The sequence below is a fragment of the Gadus chalcogrammus genome, chromosome 9 (genome assembly GCF_026213295.1).
Source record: "Gadus chalcogrammus isolate NIFS_2021 chromosome 9, NIFS_Gcha_1.0, whole genome shotgun sequence".
NCBI classification, from domain to species: Eukaryota; Metazoa; Chordata; class Actinopteri; order Gadiformes; family Gadidae; genus Gadus; species Gadus chalcogrammus.
In genome coordinates this window covers 8,446,731-8,456,178 of record NC_079420.1, presented here as the reverse complement: position 1 = coordinate 8,456,178, position 9,448 = coordinate 8,446,731, and the positions used below count along the sequence as shown (strand labels likewise).

At 40.4% G+C, this 9,448-nt stretch overlaps 30 non-coding genes across 30 annotated transcripts; all 30 read right to left on the bottom strand.

The window, feature by feature from the left end:
* Positions 1-291: 291 nt before the first annotated feature.
* Positions 292-405, bottom strand: trnal-caa (transfer RNA leucine (anticodon CAA)). Its single transcript has 2 exons — positions 368-405; positions 292-340 (listed from the first exon to the last, which is right to left on the bottom strand). It is a non-coding gene; the product is annotated as a tRNA-Leu (tRNA).
* A 113-nt stretch (positions 406-518) lies between these two features.
* On the bottom strand, positions 519-629 carry trnal-caa (transfer RNA leucine (anticodon CAA)). Its single transcript has 2 exons — positions 592-629; positions 519-564 (listed from the first exon to the last, which is right to left on the bottom strand). It is a non-coding gene; the product is annotated as a tRNA-Leu (tRNA).
* A 113-nt stretch (positions 630-742) lies between these two features.
* On the bottom strand, positions 743-853 carry trnal-caa (transfer RNA leucine (anticodon CAA)). The gene is made up of 2 exons: positions 816-853; positions 743-788 (listed from the first exon to the last, which is right to left on the bottom strand). It is a non-coding gene; the product is annotated as a tRNA-Leu (tRNA).
* Positions 854-966: 113 nt separating this feature from the next.
* trnal-caa (transfer RNA leucine (anticodon CAA)) lies at positions 967-1,077 on the bottom strand. The gene is made up of 2 exons: positions 1,040-1,077; positions 967-1,012 (listed from the first exon to the last, which is right to left on the bottom strand). It is a non-coding gene; the product is annotated as a tRNA-Leu (tRNA).
* Positions 1,078-1,190: 113 nt separating this feature from the next.
* On the bottom strand, positions 1,191-1,301 carry trnal-caa (transfer RNA leucine (anticodon CAA)). Its single transcript has 2 exons — positions 1,264-1,301; positions 1,191-1,236 (listed from the first exon to the last, which is right to left on the bottom strand). It is a non-coding gene; the product is annotated as a tRNA-Leu (tRNA).
* A 113-nt stretch (positions 1,302-1,414) lies between these two features.
* trnal-caa (transfer RNA leucine (anticodon CAA)) lies at positions 1,415-1,525 on the bottom strand. Its single transcript has 2 exons — positions 1,488-1,525; positions 1,415-1,460 (listed from the first exon to the last, which is right to left on the bottom strand). It is a non-coding gene; the product is annotated as a tRNA-Leu (tRNA).
* A 69-nt stretch (positions 1,526-1,594) lies between these two features.
* Positions 1,595-1,705, bottom strand: trnal-caa (transfer RNA leucine (anticodon CAA)). The gene is given in 2 exon segments: positions 1,595-1,649; positions 1,668-1,705. It is a non-coding gene; the product is annotated as a tRNA-Leu (tRNA).
* Positions 1,706-2,041: 336 nt separating this feature from the next.
* Positions 2,042-2,152, bottom strand: trnal-caa (transfer RNA leucine (anticodon CAA)). Its single transcript is given in 2 exon segments — positions 2,042-2,096; positions 2,115-2,152. It is a non-coding gene; the product is annotated as a tRNA-Leu (tRNA).
* A 517-nt stretch (positions 2,153-2,669) lies between these two features.
* trnal-caa (transfer RNA leucine (anticodon CAA)) lies at positions 2,670-2,780 on the bottom strand. The gene is made up of 2 exons: positions 2,743-2,780; positions 2,670-2,715 (listed from the first exon to the last, which is right to left on the bottom strand). It is a non-coding gene; the product is annotated as a tRNA-Leu (tRNA).
* A 113-nt stretch (positions 2,781-2,893) lies between these two features.
* On the bottom strand, positions 2,894-3,004 carry trnal-uaa (transfer RNA leucine (anticodon UAA)). Its single transcript has 2 exons — positions 2,967-3,004; positions 2,894-2,939 (listed from the first exon to the last, which is right to left on the bottom strand). It is a non-coding gene; the product is annotated as a tRNA-Leu (tRNA).
* Positions 3,005-3,117: 113 nt separating this feature from the next.
* trnal-caa (transfer RNA leucine (anticodon CAA)) lies at positions 3,118-3,228 on the bottom strand. The gene is made up of 2 exons: positions 3,191-3,228; positions 3,118-3,163 (listed from the first exon to the last, which is right to left on the bottom strand). It is a non-coding gene; the product is annotated as a tRNA-Leu (tRNA).
* A 292-nt stretch (positions 3,229-3,520) lies between these two features.
* trnal-caa (transfer RNA leucine (anticodon CAA)) lies at positions 3,521-3,631 on the bottom strand. Its single transcript is given in 2 exon segments — positions 3,521-3,575; positions 3,594-3,631. It is a non-coding gene; the product is annotated as a tRNA-Leu (tRNA).
* A 517-nt stretch (positions 3,632-4,148) lies between these two features.
* trnal-caa (transfer RNA leucine (anticodon CAA)) lies at positions 4,149-4,259 on the bottom strand. The gene is made up of 2 exons: positions 4,222-4,259; positions 4,149-4,194 (listed from the first exon to the last, which is right to left on the bottom strand). It is a non-coding gene; the product is annotated as a tRNA-Leu (tRNA).
* Positions 4,260-4,372: 113 nt separating this feature from the next.
* trnal-uaa (transfer RNA leucine (anticodon UAA)) lies at positions 4,373-4,483 on the bottom strand. The gene is made up of 2 exons: positions 4,446-4,483; positions 4,373-4,418 (listed from the first exon to the last, which is right to left on the bottom strand). It is a non-coding gene; the product is annotated as a tRNA-Leu (tRNA).
* A 113-nt stretch (positions 4,484-4,596) lies between these two features.
* Positions 4,597-4,707, bottom strand: trnal-caa (transfer RNA leucine (anticodon CAA)). Its single transcript has 2 exons — positions 4,670-4,707; positions 4,597-4,642 (listed from the first exon to the last, which is right to left on the bottom strand). It is a non-coding gene; the product is annotated as a tRNA-Leu (tRNA).
* Positions 4,708-4,776: 69 nt separating this feature from the next.
* trnal-caa (transfer RNA leucine (anticodon CAA)) lies at positions 4,777-4,887 on the bottom strand. The gene is made up of 2 exons: positions 4,850-4,887; positions 4,777-4,822 (listed from the first exon to the last, which is right to left on the bottom strand). It is a non-coding gene; the product is annotated as a tRNA-Leu (tRNA).
* Positions 4,888-5,223: 336 nt separating this feature from the next.
* trnal-caa (transfer RNA leucine (anticodon CAA)) lies at positions 5,224-5,334 on the bottom strand. The gene is made up of 2 exons: positions 5,297-5,334; positions 5,224-5,269 (listed from the first exon to the last, which is right to left on the bottom strand). It is a non-coding gene; the product is annotated as a tRNA-Leu (tRNA).
* A 113-nt stretch (positions 5,335-5,447) lies between these two features.
* trnaf-gaa (transfer RNA phenylalanine (anticodon GAA)) lies at positions 5,448-5,558 on the bottom strand. The gene is made up of 2 exons: positions 5,521-5,558; positions 5,448-5,493 (listed from the first exon to the last, which is right to left on the bottom strand). It is a non-coding gene; the product is annotated as a tRNA-Phe (tRNA).
* Positions 5,559-5,670: 112 nt separating this feature from the next.
* trnal-caa (transfer RNA leucine (anticodon CAA)) lies at positions 5,671-5,781 on the bottom strand. Its single transcript has 2 exons — positions 5,744-5,781; positions 5,671-5,716 (listed from the first exon to the last, which is right to left on the bottom strand). It is a non-coding gene; the product is annotated as a tRNA-Leu (tRNA).
* Positions 5,782-5,850: 69 nt separating this feature from the next.
* Positions 5,851-5,961, bottom strand: trnal-caa (transfer RNA leucine (anticodon CAA)). The gene is made up of 2 exons: positions 5,924-5,961; positions 5,851-5,896 (listed from the first exon to the last, which is right to left on the bottom strand). It is a non-coding gene; the product is annotated as a tRNA-Leu (tRNA).
* Positions 5,962-6,073: 112 nt separating this feature from the next.
* trnal-caa (transfer RNA leucine (anticodon CAA)) lies at positions 6,074-6,184 on the bottom strand. The gene is made up of 2 exons: positions 6,147-6,184; positions 6,074-6,119 (listed from the first exon to the last, which is right to left on the bottom strand). It is a non-coding gene; the product is annotated as a tRNA-Leu (tRNA).
* A 69-nt stretch (positions 6,185-6,253) lies between these two features.
* On the bottom strand, positions 6,254-6,364 carry trnal-caa (transfer RNA leucine (anticodon CAA)). Its single transcript has 2 exons — positions 6,327-6,364; positions 6,254-6,299 (listed from the first exon to the last, which is right to left on the bottom strand). It is a non-coding gene; the product is annotated as a tRNA-Leu (tRNA).
* A 784-nt stretch (positions 6,365-7,148) lies between these two features.
* On the bottom strand, positions 7,149-7,259 carry trnal-caa (transfer RNA leucine (anticodon CAA)). Its single transcript has 2 exons — positions 7,222-7,259; positions 7,149-7,194 (listed from the first exon to the last, which is right to left on the bottom strand). It is a non-coding gene; the product is annotated as a tRNA-Leu (tRNA).
* Positions 7,260-7,372: 113 nt separating this feature from the next.
* On the bottom strand, positions 7,373-7,483 carry trnal-caa (transfer RNA leucine (anticodon CAA)). Its single transcript has 2 exons — positions 7,446-7,483; positions 7,373-7,418 (listed from the first exon to the last, which is right to left on the bottom strand). It is a non-coding gene; the product is annotated as a tRNA-Leu (tRNA).
* Positions 7,484-7,820: 337 nt separating this feature from the next.
* trnal-caa (transfer RNA leucine (anticodon CAA)) lies at positions 7,821-7,931 on the bottom strand. Its single transcript has 2 exons — positions 7,894-7,931; positions 7,821-7,866 (listed from the first exon to the last, which is right to left on the bottom strand). It is a non-coding gene; the product is annotated as a tRNA-Leu (tRNA).
* Positions 7,932-8,044: 113 nt separating this feature from the next.
* On the bottom strand, positions 8,045-8,155 carry trnal-caa (transfer RNA leucine (anticodon CAA)). Its single transcript has 2 exons — positions 8,118-8,155; positions 8,045-8,079 (listed from the first exon to the last, which is right to left on the bottom strand). It is a non-coding gene; the product is annotated as a tRNA-Leu (tRNA).
* Positions 8,156-8,268: 113 nt separating this feature from the next.
* Positions 8,269-8,379, bottom strand: trnal-caa (transfer RNA leucine (anticodon CAA)). The gene is made up of 2 exons: positions 8,342-8,379; positions 8,269-8,314 (listed from the first exon to the last, which is right to left on the bottom strand). It is a non-coding gene; the product is annotated as a tRNA-Leu (tRNA).
* Positions 8,380-8,448: 69 nt separating this feature from the next.
* trnal-caa (transfer RNA leucine (anticodon CAA)) lies at positions 8,449-8,559 on the bottom strand. Its single transcript has 2 exons — positions 8,522-8,559; positions 8,449-8,494 (listed from the first exon to the last, which is right to left on the bottom strand). It is a non-coding gene; the product is annotated as a tRNA-Leu (tRNA).
* Positions 8,560-8,895: 336 nt separating this feature from the next.
* Positions 8,896-9,006, bottom strand: trnal-caa (transfer RNA leucine (anticodon CAA)). Its single transcript has 2 exons — positions 8,969-9,006; positions 8,896-8,941 (listed from the first exon to the last, which is right to left on the bottom strand). It is a non-coding gene; the product is annotated as a tRNA-Leu (tRNA).
* A 293-nt stretch (positions 9,007-9,299) lies between these two features.
* trnal-caa (transfer RNA leucine (anticodon CAA)) lies at positions 9,300-9,410 on the bottom strand. Its single transcript has 2 exons — positions 9,373-9,410; positions 9,300-9,345 (listed from the first exon to the last, which is right to left on the bottom strand). It is a non-coding gene; the product is annotated as a tRNA-Leu (tRNA).
* Between the last annotated feature and the right edge of the window lie 38 nt (positions 9,411-9,448).

Here is a 9,448-nt window from a genome sequence, read left to right as displayed (position 1 = left end):
CTCAAGAAATGTACCTTATAATTGTAGCAAGTTGAACAATGATTTTTTAAAACTGAATATTTAAATAAGTTGTCAGAAGTGGGATTTGAACCCACTCCTCCAGCTGGAGACCAGAAACCTCAGAATTGAGGAAGGTAGTAATCCTTGAGTCTAGCACCTTAGACTGCTCGGCCATCCTGACAACTTGCATAATTAAGTAGAGAGTCCAAATTAAGCACCAATTACTCAAGAAATGTACCTTATAATTGTAGCAAGTTGAACAATGATTTTTTAAAACTGAATATTTAATAATGTTTTCAGGAGTGGGATTTGAACCCACGCCTCCAGTTGGAGACCAGAAACCTCAGATTTGAGGAAGGTAGTAATCCTTGAGTCTGGCGCCTTAGACCGCTCGGCCATCCTGACAACTTGCATAAACAAGTAGAGAGTCCAAATTAAGCGCCAATTACTCAAGAAATGTACCCTATATTTGTAGCAAGTTGAACAAAGATTTTTTAAAACTGAATATTTAAAAAAGTTGTCAGAAGTAGGATTTGAACCCACGCCTCCAGTTGGAGACCAGAAACCTCAGATTTGAGGAAGGTAGTAATCCTTGAGTCTGGCGCCTTAGACCGCTCGGCCATCCTGACAACTGGCTTTATCAAGTAGAGTGTCCAAATTAACCGCCAATTAGTCAAGAAATGTATCTTATAATTGTAGCAAGTTGAACAAGGATTTTTTAAAACTGAATATTTAAAAATGTTGTCAGAAGTGGGATTTGAACCCACGCCTCCAGTTGGAGACCAGAAACCTCAGATTTGAGGAAGGTAGTAATCCTTGAGTCTGGCGCCTTAGACCGCTCGGCCATCCTGACCACTTGAATAATTAAGTAGAGAGTCCAAATTAAGCACCAATTACTCAAGAAATGTACCTTATAATTGTAGCAATTTGAACAATGATTTTTTAAAACTGAATATTTAAAAATGTTGTCAGAAGTGGGATTTGAACCCACGCCTCCAGTTGGAGACCAGAAACCGCAGCTTTGAGGAAGGTAGTAATCCTTGAGTCTAGCGCCTTAGACCGCTCGGCCATCCTGACAACTTGCATAATCAAGTAGAGAGTCCAAATTAAGCGCCAATTACTCAAGAAATGTACCCTATATTTGTAGCAAGTTGAACAAAGAATTTTTAAAACTGAATATTTAAAAAAGTTGTCAGAAGTGGGATTTGAACCCACGCCTCCAGTTGGAGACCAGAAACCTCAGATTTGAGGAAGGTAGTAATCCTTGAGTCTGGCGCCTTAGACCGCTCGGCCATCCTGACAACTGGATTTAGCAAGTAGAGTGTCCAAATTAAGCGCCAATTACTCAAGAAATGTATCTTATAATTGTAGCAAGTTGAAGAAGGATTTTTTAAAACTGAATATTTAAAAATGTTGTCAGAAGTGGGATTTGAACCCACGCCTCCAGTTGGAGACCAGAAACCTCAGATTTGAGGAAGGTAGTAATCCTTGAGTCTGGCGCCTTAGACCGCTCGGCCATCCTGACCAACGGCTTTATCAAGTAGAGAGTCCAAATTAATCGCCAATTACTCAAGAAATGAATATTTAAAAAAGTTGTCAGAAGTGGGATTTGAACCCACGCCTCCAGTTGGAGAACAGAAACCTCAGATTTGAGGAAGGTAGTAATCCTTGAGTCTGGCGCCTTAGACCACTCGGCCATCCTGACAACTTGCAAAAACTAGTAGAGAGTCCAAATTAACCTCCAATTACTCAAGAAATGTACCTTATAATTGTGGCAAGTTGAACAATGATTTTTTAAAACTGAATATTTAAAACGTTGTCAGAAGTGGGATTTGAACCCACGCCTCCAGTTGGAGACCAGAAACCTCTGATTTGAGGAAGGTAGTAATCCTTGAGTTTGGCGCCTTAGATCGCTCGGCCAACCTGACAACTTGCATAAACAAGTAGAGAGTCCAAATTAAGCGCCAATTACTCAAGAAATGTACCCTATATTTGTAGCAAGTTGAACAAAGAATTTTTAAAACTGAATATTTAAAAAAGTTGTCAGAAGTGGGATTTGAACCCACGCCTCCAGTTAGAGACCAGAAACCTCAGATTTGAGGAAGGTAGTAATCCTTGAGTCTGGCGCCTTAGACCGCTCGGCCATCCTGACAACAGTCATAACTTAGTAGAGAGTCCAAATTAAGCGCCAATTACTCAAGAAATTAATATTTAAAAAAGTTGTCAGATGTGGGATTTGAACTCACGCCTCCAGTTGGAGACCAGAAACCTCAGTTTTGAGGAAGGTAGTAATCCTTGAGTCTGGCGCCTTAGACCGCTCGGCCATCCTGACAACTGGCATAAATAAGTAGAGAGTCCAAATTAAGCGCCAATTACTCAAGAAATGTACCTTATAATTGTAGCAAGTTGAACAATGATTTTTTAAAACTGAATATTTAAATAAGTTGTCAGAAGTGGGATTTGAACCCACGCCTCCAGCTGGAGACCAGAAACCTCAGAATTGAGGAAGTTAGTAATCCTTGAGTCTAGCGGCTGAGACCGCACTGCCATCCTGACAACTTGTATAATTAAGTAGAGAGTCCAAATTAAGCACCAATTACTCAAGAAATGTACCTTATAATTGTAGCAAGTTGAACAATGATTTTTTAAAACTGAATATTTAAAAATGTTGTCAGAAGTGGGATTTGAACGCACGCCTCCAGTTGGAGACCAGAAACCTCAGATTTGAGGAAGGTAGTAATCCTTGAGTCTGGCGCCTTAGACCGCTCGGCCATCCTGACAACTTGCATAAACAAGTAGAGAGTCCAAATTAAGCGCCAATTACTCAAGAAATGTACCCTATATTTGTAGCAAGTTGAACAAAGAATTTTTAAAACTGAATATTTAAAAAAGTTGTCAGAAGTGAGATTTGAACCCACGCCTCCAGTTGGAGACCAGAAACCTCAGATTTGAGGAAGATAGTAATCCTTAAGTCTGGCGCCTTAGACCGCTCTGCCATCCTGACAACTGGCTTTATCAAGTAGAGTGTCCAAATTAAGCGCCAATTACTCAAGAAATGTATCTTATAATTGTAGCAAGTTGAACAAGGATTTTTTAAAACTGAATATTTAAAAATGTTGTCAGAAGTGGGATTTGAACCCACGCCTCCAGTTGGAGACCAGAAACCTCAGATTTGAGGAAGGTAGTAATCCTTGAGTCTGGCGCCTTAGACCGCTCGGCCATCCTGACCACTGGTTTTATCAAGTAGAGAGTCCAAATTAATCGCCAATTACTCAAGAAATGAATATTTAAAACGTTGTCAGAAGTGGGATTTGAACCCACGCCTCCAGTTGGAGACCAGAAACCTCTGATTTGAGGAAGGTAGTAATCCTTGAGTTTGGCGCCTTAGATCGCTCGGCCAACCTGACAACTTGCATAAACAAGTAGAGAGTCCAAATTAAGCGCCAATTACTCAAGAAATGTACCCTATATTTGTAGCAAGTTGAACAAAGAATTTTTAAAACTGAATATTTAAAAAAGTTGTCAGAAGTGGGATTTGAACCCACGCCTCCTGTTAGAGACCAGAAACCTCAGATTTGAGGAAGGTAGTAATCCTTGAGTCTGGCGCCTTAGACCGCTCGGCCATCCTGACAACAGGCATAACTTAGTAGAGAGTCCAAATTAAGCGCCAATTACTCAAGAAATTAATATTTAAAAAAGTTGTCAGATGTGGGATTTGAACTCACGCCTCCAGTTGGAGACCAGAAACCTCAGTTTTGAGGAAGGTAGTAATCCTTGAGTCTGGCGCCTTAGACCGCTCGGCCATCCTGACAACTGGCATAAATAAGTAGAGAGTCCAAATTAAGCGCCAATTACTCAAGAAATGTACCTTATAATTGTAGCAAGTTGAACAATGATTTTTTAAAACTGAATATTTAAATAAGTTGTCAGAAGTGGGATTTGAACCCACGCCTCCAGCTGGAGACCAGAAACCTCAGAATTGAGGAAGGTAGTAATCCTTGAGTCTAGCGGCTGAGACCGCACTGCCATCCTGACAACTTGTATAATTAAGTAGAGAGTCCAAATTAAGCACCAATTACTCAAGAAATGTACCTTATAATTGTAGCAAGTTGAACAATGATTTTTTAAAACTGAATATTTAAAAATGTTGTCAGAAGTGGGATTTGAACGCACGCCTCCAGTTGGAGACCAGAAACCTCAGATTTGAGGAAGGTAGTAATCCTTGAGTCTGGCGCCTTAGACCGCTCGGCCATCCTGACAACTTGCATAAACAAGTAGAGAGTCCAAATTAAGCGCCAATTACTCAAGAAATGTACCCTATATTTGTAGCAAGTTGAACAAAGAATTTTTAAAACTGAATATTTAAAAAAGTTGTCAGAAGTGAGATTTGAACCCACGCCTCCAGTTGGAGACCAGAAACCTCAGATTTGAGGAAGATAGTAATCCTTAAGTCTGGCGCCTTAGACCGCTCTGCCATCCTGACAACTGGCTTTATCAAGTAGAGTGTCCAAATTAAGCGCCAATTACTCAAGAAATGTATCTTATAATTGTAGCAAGTTGAACAAGGATTTTTTAAAACTGAATATTTAAAAATGTTGTCAGAAGTGGGATTTGAACCCACGCCTCCAGTTGGAGACCAGAAACCTCAGATTTGAGGAAGGTAGTAATCCTTGAGTCTGGCGCCTTAGACCGCTCGGCCATCCTGACCACTGGTTTTATCAAGTAGAGAGTCCAAATTAATCGCCAATTACTCAAGAAATGAATATTTAAAAAAGTTGTCAGAAGTGGGATTTGAACCCACGCCTCCAGTTGGAGACCAGAAACCTCAGATTTGAGGAAGGTAGTAATCCTTGAGTCTGGCGCCCTAGACCACTCGGCCATCCTGACAACTTGCAAAAACAAGTTGAGAGTCCAAATTAACCTCCAATTACTCAAGAAATGTACCTTATAATTGTGGCAAGTTGAACAATGATTTTTTAAAACTGAATATTTAAAACGTTGTCAGAAGTGGGATTTGAACCCACGCCTCCAGTTGGAGACCAGAAACCTCTGATTTGAGGAAGGTAGTAATCCTAGAGTTTGGCGCCTTAGATCACTCGGCCATCCTGACAACTTGCATAAACAAGTAGAGAGTCCAAATTAAGCGCCAATTACTCAAGAAATGTACCCTATATTTGTAGCAAGTTGAACAAAGAATTTTTAAAACTGAATATTTAAAAAAGTTGTCAGAAGTGGGATTTGAACCCACGCCTCCAGTTGGAGACCAGAAACCTCAGATTTGAGGAAGGTAGTAATCCTTGAGTCTGGCGCCTTAGAGCGCTCGGCCATCCTGACAACTGGCTTTATCTAGTAGAGTGTCCAAATTAAGCGCCAATTACTCAAGAAATGTATCTTATAATTGTAGCAAGTTGAACAAGGATTTTTTAAAACTGAATATTTAAAAATGTTGTCAGAAGTGGGATTTGAACCCACGCCTCCAGTTGGAGACCAGAAATCTCAGATTTGAGGAAGGTAGTAATCCTTCAGTCTGGCCCCTTAGACCACTCGGCCATCCTGACAACTTGCAAAAACTAGTAGAGAGTCCAAATTAACCTCCAATTACTCAAGAAATGTACCTTATAATTGTGGCAAGTTGAACAATGATTTTTTAAAACTGAATATTTAAAACGTTGTCAGAAGTGGGATTTGAACCCACGCCTCCAGTTGGAGACCAGAAACCTCTGATTTGAGGAAGGTAGTAATCCTTGAGTTTGGCGCCTTAGATCGCTCGGCCATCCTGACAACTTGCATAAACAAGTAGAGAGTCCAAATTAAGCGCCAATTACTCAAGAAATGAATATTTAAAAAAGTTGTCAAAAGTGGGATTTGAACCCACGCCTCCAGTTGGAGACCAGAAACCTCAGATTTGAGGAAGGTAGTAATCCTTGAGTCTGGCGCCTTAGACCACTCGGCCATCCTGACAACTTGCAAAAACTAGTAGAGAGTCCAAATTAACCTCCAATTACTCAAGAAATGTACCTTATAATTGTGGCAAGTTGAACAATGATTTTTTAAAACTGAATATTTAAAATGTTGTCAGAAGTGGGATTTGAACCCACGCCTCCAGTTGGAGACCAGAAACCTCTGATTTGAGGAAGGTAGTAATCCTTGAGTTTGGCGCCTTAGATCGCTCGGCCATCCTGACCAACGGCTTTATCAAGTAGAGAGTCCAAATTAATCGCCAATTACTCAAGAAATGAATATTTAAAAAAGTTGTCAAAAGTGGGATTTGAACCCACGCCTCCAGTTGGAGACCAGAAACCTCAGATTTGAGGAAGGTAGTAATCCTTGAGTCTGGCGCCTTAGACCACTCGGCCATCCTGACAACTTGCAAAAACTAGTAGAGAGTCCAAATTAACCTCCAATTACTCAAGAAATGTACCTTATAATTGTGGCAAGTTGAACAATGATTTTTTAAAACTGAATATTTAAATCGTTGTCAGAAGTGGGATTTGAACCCACGCCTCCAGTTGGAGAGCAGAAACCTCTGATTTGAGGAAGGTAGTAATCCTTGAGTTTGGCGCCTTAGATCGCTCGGCCAACCTGACAACTGGCATAAATAAGTAGAGAGTCCAAATTAACCGCCAATTACTCAAGAAATGTACCTTATAATTGTAGCAAGTTGAACAATGATTTTTTAAAACTGAATATTTAATAAAGTTGTCAGAAGTGGGATTTGAACACACGCCGCCAGTTCGAGACCAGAAACCTCAGATTTGAGGAAGGTAGTAATCCTTGAGTCTGGCGCTTTAGACAGCTCGGCCATCCTGACAACTTGCATATCCAAGTAGAGAGTCCAAATTAAGCGCCAATTACTCAAGAAATGTACCCTATATTTGCAGCAAGTTGAAAAATGAATTTTTAAAAATGAATATTTAAAAAAGATGTCAGAAGTGGGATTTGAACACACGCCTCGAGTTGGAGACCAGAAACCTCAGATTAGAGGAAGGTTGCAATCCTTTAGTCTGGCACCTTAGACCGCTCGGCCATCCTGACAACTGGCATAAATAAGTGGTGAGTCCAAATTAAGCGCCAATTACTCAAGAAATGTACCTTATAATTGTAGCAAGTTGAACAATGATTTTTTAAAACTGAATATTTAATAAAGTTGTCAGAAGTGGGATTTGAACCCACGCCGCAAGTTCGACACCAGAAACCTCAGACTTAAGGAAGGTAGTAATCCTTGAGTCTGGCGCCTTAGACCACTCGGCCATCCTGACAACTTGCATATTCAAGTAGAGAGTCCAAATTAAGCGCCAATTACTCAAGAAATGTACCCTATATTTGCAGCAAGTTGAAAAATGAATTTTTAAAACTGAATATTTAAAAAAGTTGTCAGAAGTGGGATTTGAACCCACGCCTCCAGTTGGAGACCAGAAACCTCAGATTTGAGGAAGGTTGTAATCCTTGAGTCTGGCGCCTTGGACCGCTCGGCCATCCTGACAACTTGCATAATCAAATAGAGAGTCCAAATTAAGCGCCAATTACTCAAGAAATGTATCTTATAATTTAAGCAAGTTGAACAATGATTTTTTAAAACTGAATATTTAAATAAGTTGTCCGAAGTGGGATTTGAACCCACGCCTCCAGCTGGAGACCAGAAACCTCAGAAATGAGGAAGGTAGTAATCCTTGAGTCTAGCGCCTAAGACCGCTCGGCCATCCTGACAACTTGCATAATTAAGTAGAGAGTCCAAATTAAGCACCAATTACTCAAGAAATGTACCTTATAATTGTAGCAAGTTGAACAATGATTTTTTAAAACTGAATATTTAAAAATGTTGTCAGAAGTGGGATTTGAACCCACGCCTCCAGTTGGAGACCAGAAACCTCAGAATTGAGGAAGGTAGTAATCCTTGAGTCTGGCGCCTTAGACCGCTCGGCCATCCTGACAACTTGCATAAACTAGTAGAGAGTCCAAATTAAGCGCCAATTACTCAAGAAATGTACCCTATATTTGTAGCAAGTTGAACAAAGAATTTTTAAAACTGAATATTTAAAAAAGTTGTCAGAAGTGGGATTTGAACCCACGCCTCCAGATGGAGACCAGAAACCTCAGATTTGAGGAAGGTAGTAATCCTTGAGTCTGGCGCCTTAGACCGCTCGGCCATCCTGACAACTGGCTTTATCAAGTAGAGTGTCCAAATTAAGCGCCAATTACTCAAGAAATGTATCTTATAATTGTAGCAAGTTGAACAAGGATTTTTTAAAACTGAATATTTAAAAATGTTGTCAGAAGTGGGATTTGAACCCACGCCTCCAGTTGGAGACCAGAAACCTCAGATTTGAGGAAGGTAGTAATCCTTGAGTCTGGCGCCTTAGACCGCTCGGCCATCCTGACCACTGGTTTTATCAAGTAGAGAGTCCAAATTAATCGCCAATTACTCAAGAAATGAATATTTAAAAAAGTTGTCAGAAGTGGGATTTGAACCCACGCCTCCAGTTGGAGACCAGAAACCTCAGATTAGAGGAAGGTAGTAATCCTTGAGTCTGGCGCCTTAGACCACTCGGCCATCCTGACAACTTGCAAAAACAAGTAGAGAGTCCAAATTAACCTCCAATTACTCAAGAAATGTACCTTATAATTGTGGCAAGTTGAACAATGATTTTTTAAAACTGAATATTTAAAACGTTGTCAGAAATGGGATTTGAACCCACGCCTCCAGTTGGAGACCAGAAACCTCTGATTTGAGGAAGGTAGTAATCCTAGAGTTTGGCGCCTTAGATCACTCGGCCATCCTGACAACTTGCATAAACAAGTAGAGAGTCCAAATTAAGCGCCAATTACTCAAGAAATGTACCCTATATTTGTAGCAAGTTGAACAAAGAATTTTTAAAACTGAATATTTAAAAAAGTTGTCAGAAGTGGGATTTGAACCCACGCCTCCAGTTGGAGACCAGAAACCTCAGATTTGAGGAAGGTAGTAATCCTTGAGTCTGGCGCCTTAGACCGCTCGGCCATCCTGACAACAGGCATAACTTAGTAGAGAGTCCAAATTAAGCGCCAATTACTCAAGAAATTAATATTTAAAAAAGTTGTCAGATGTGGGATTTGAACTCACGCCTCCAGTTGGAGACCAGAAACCTCAGTTTTGAGGAAGGTAGTAATCCTTGAGTCTGGCGCCTTAGACCGCGCGGCCATCCTGACAACTGGTATAAATAAGTAGAGAGTCCAAATTAAGCGCCAATTACTCAAGAAATGTACCTTATAATTGTAGCAAGTTGAACAATGATTTTTTAAAACTGAATATTTAAATAAGTTGTCAGAAGTGGGATTTGAACCCACGCCTCCAGCTGGAGACCAGAAACCTCAGAATTGAGGAAGGTAGTAATCCTTGAGTCTAGCACCTTAGACTGCTCGGCCATCCTGACAACTTGCATAATTAAGTAGAGAGTCCAAATTAAGCACC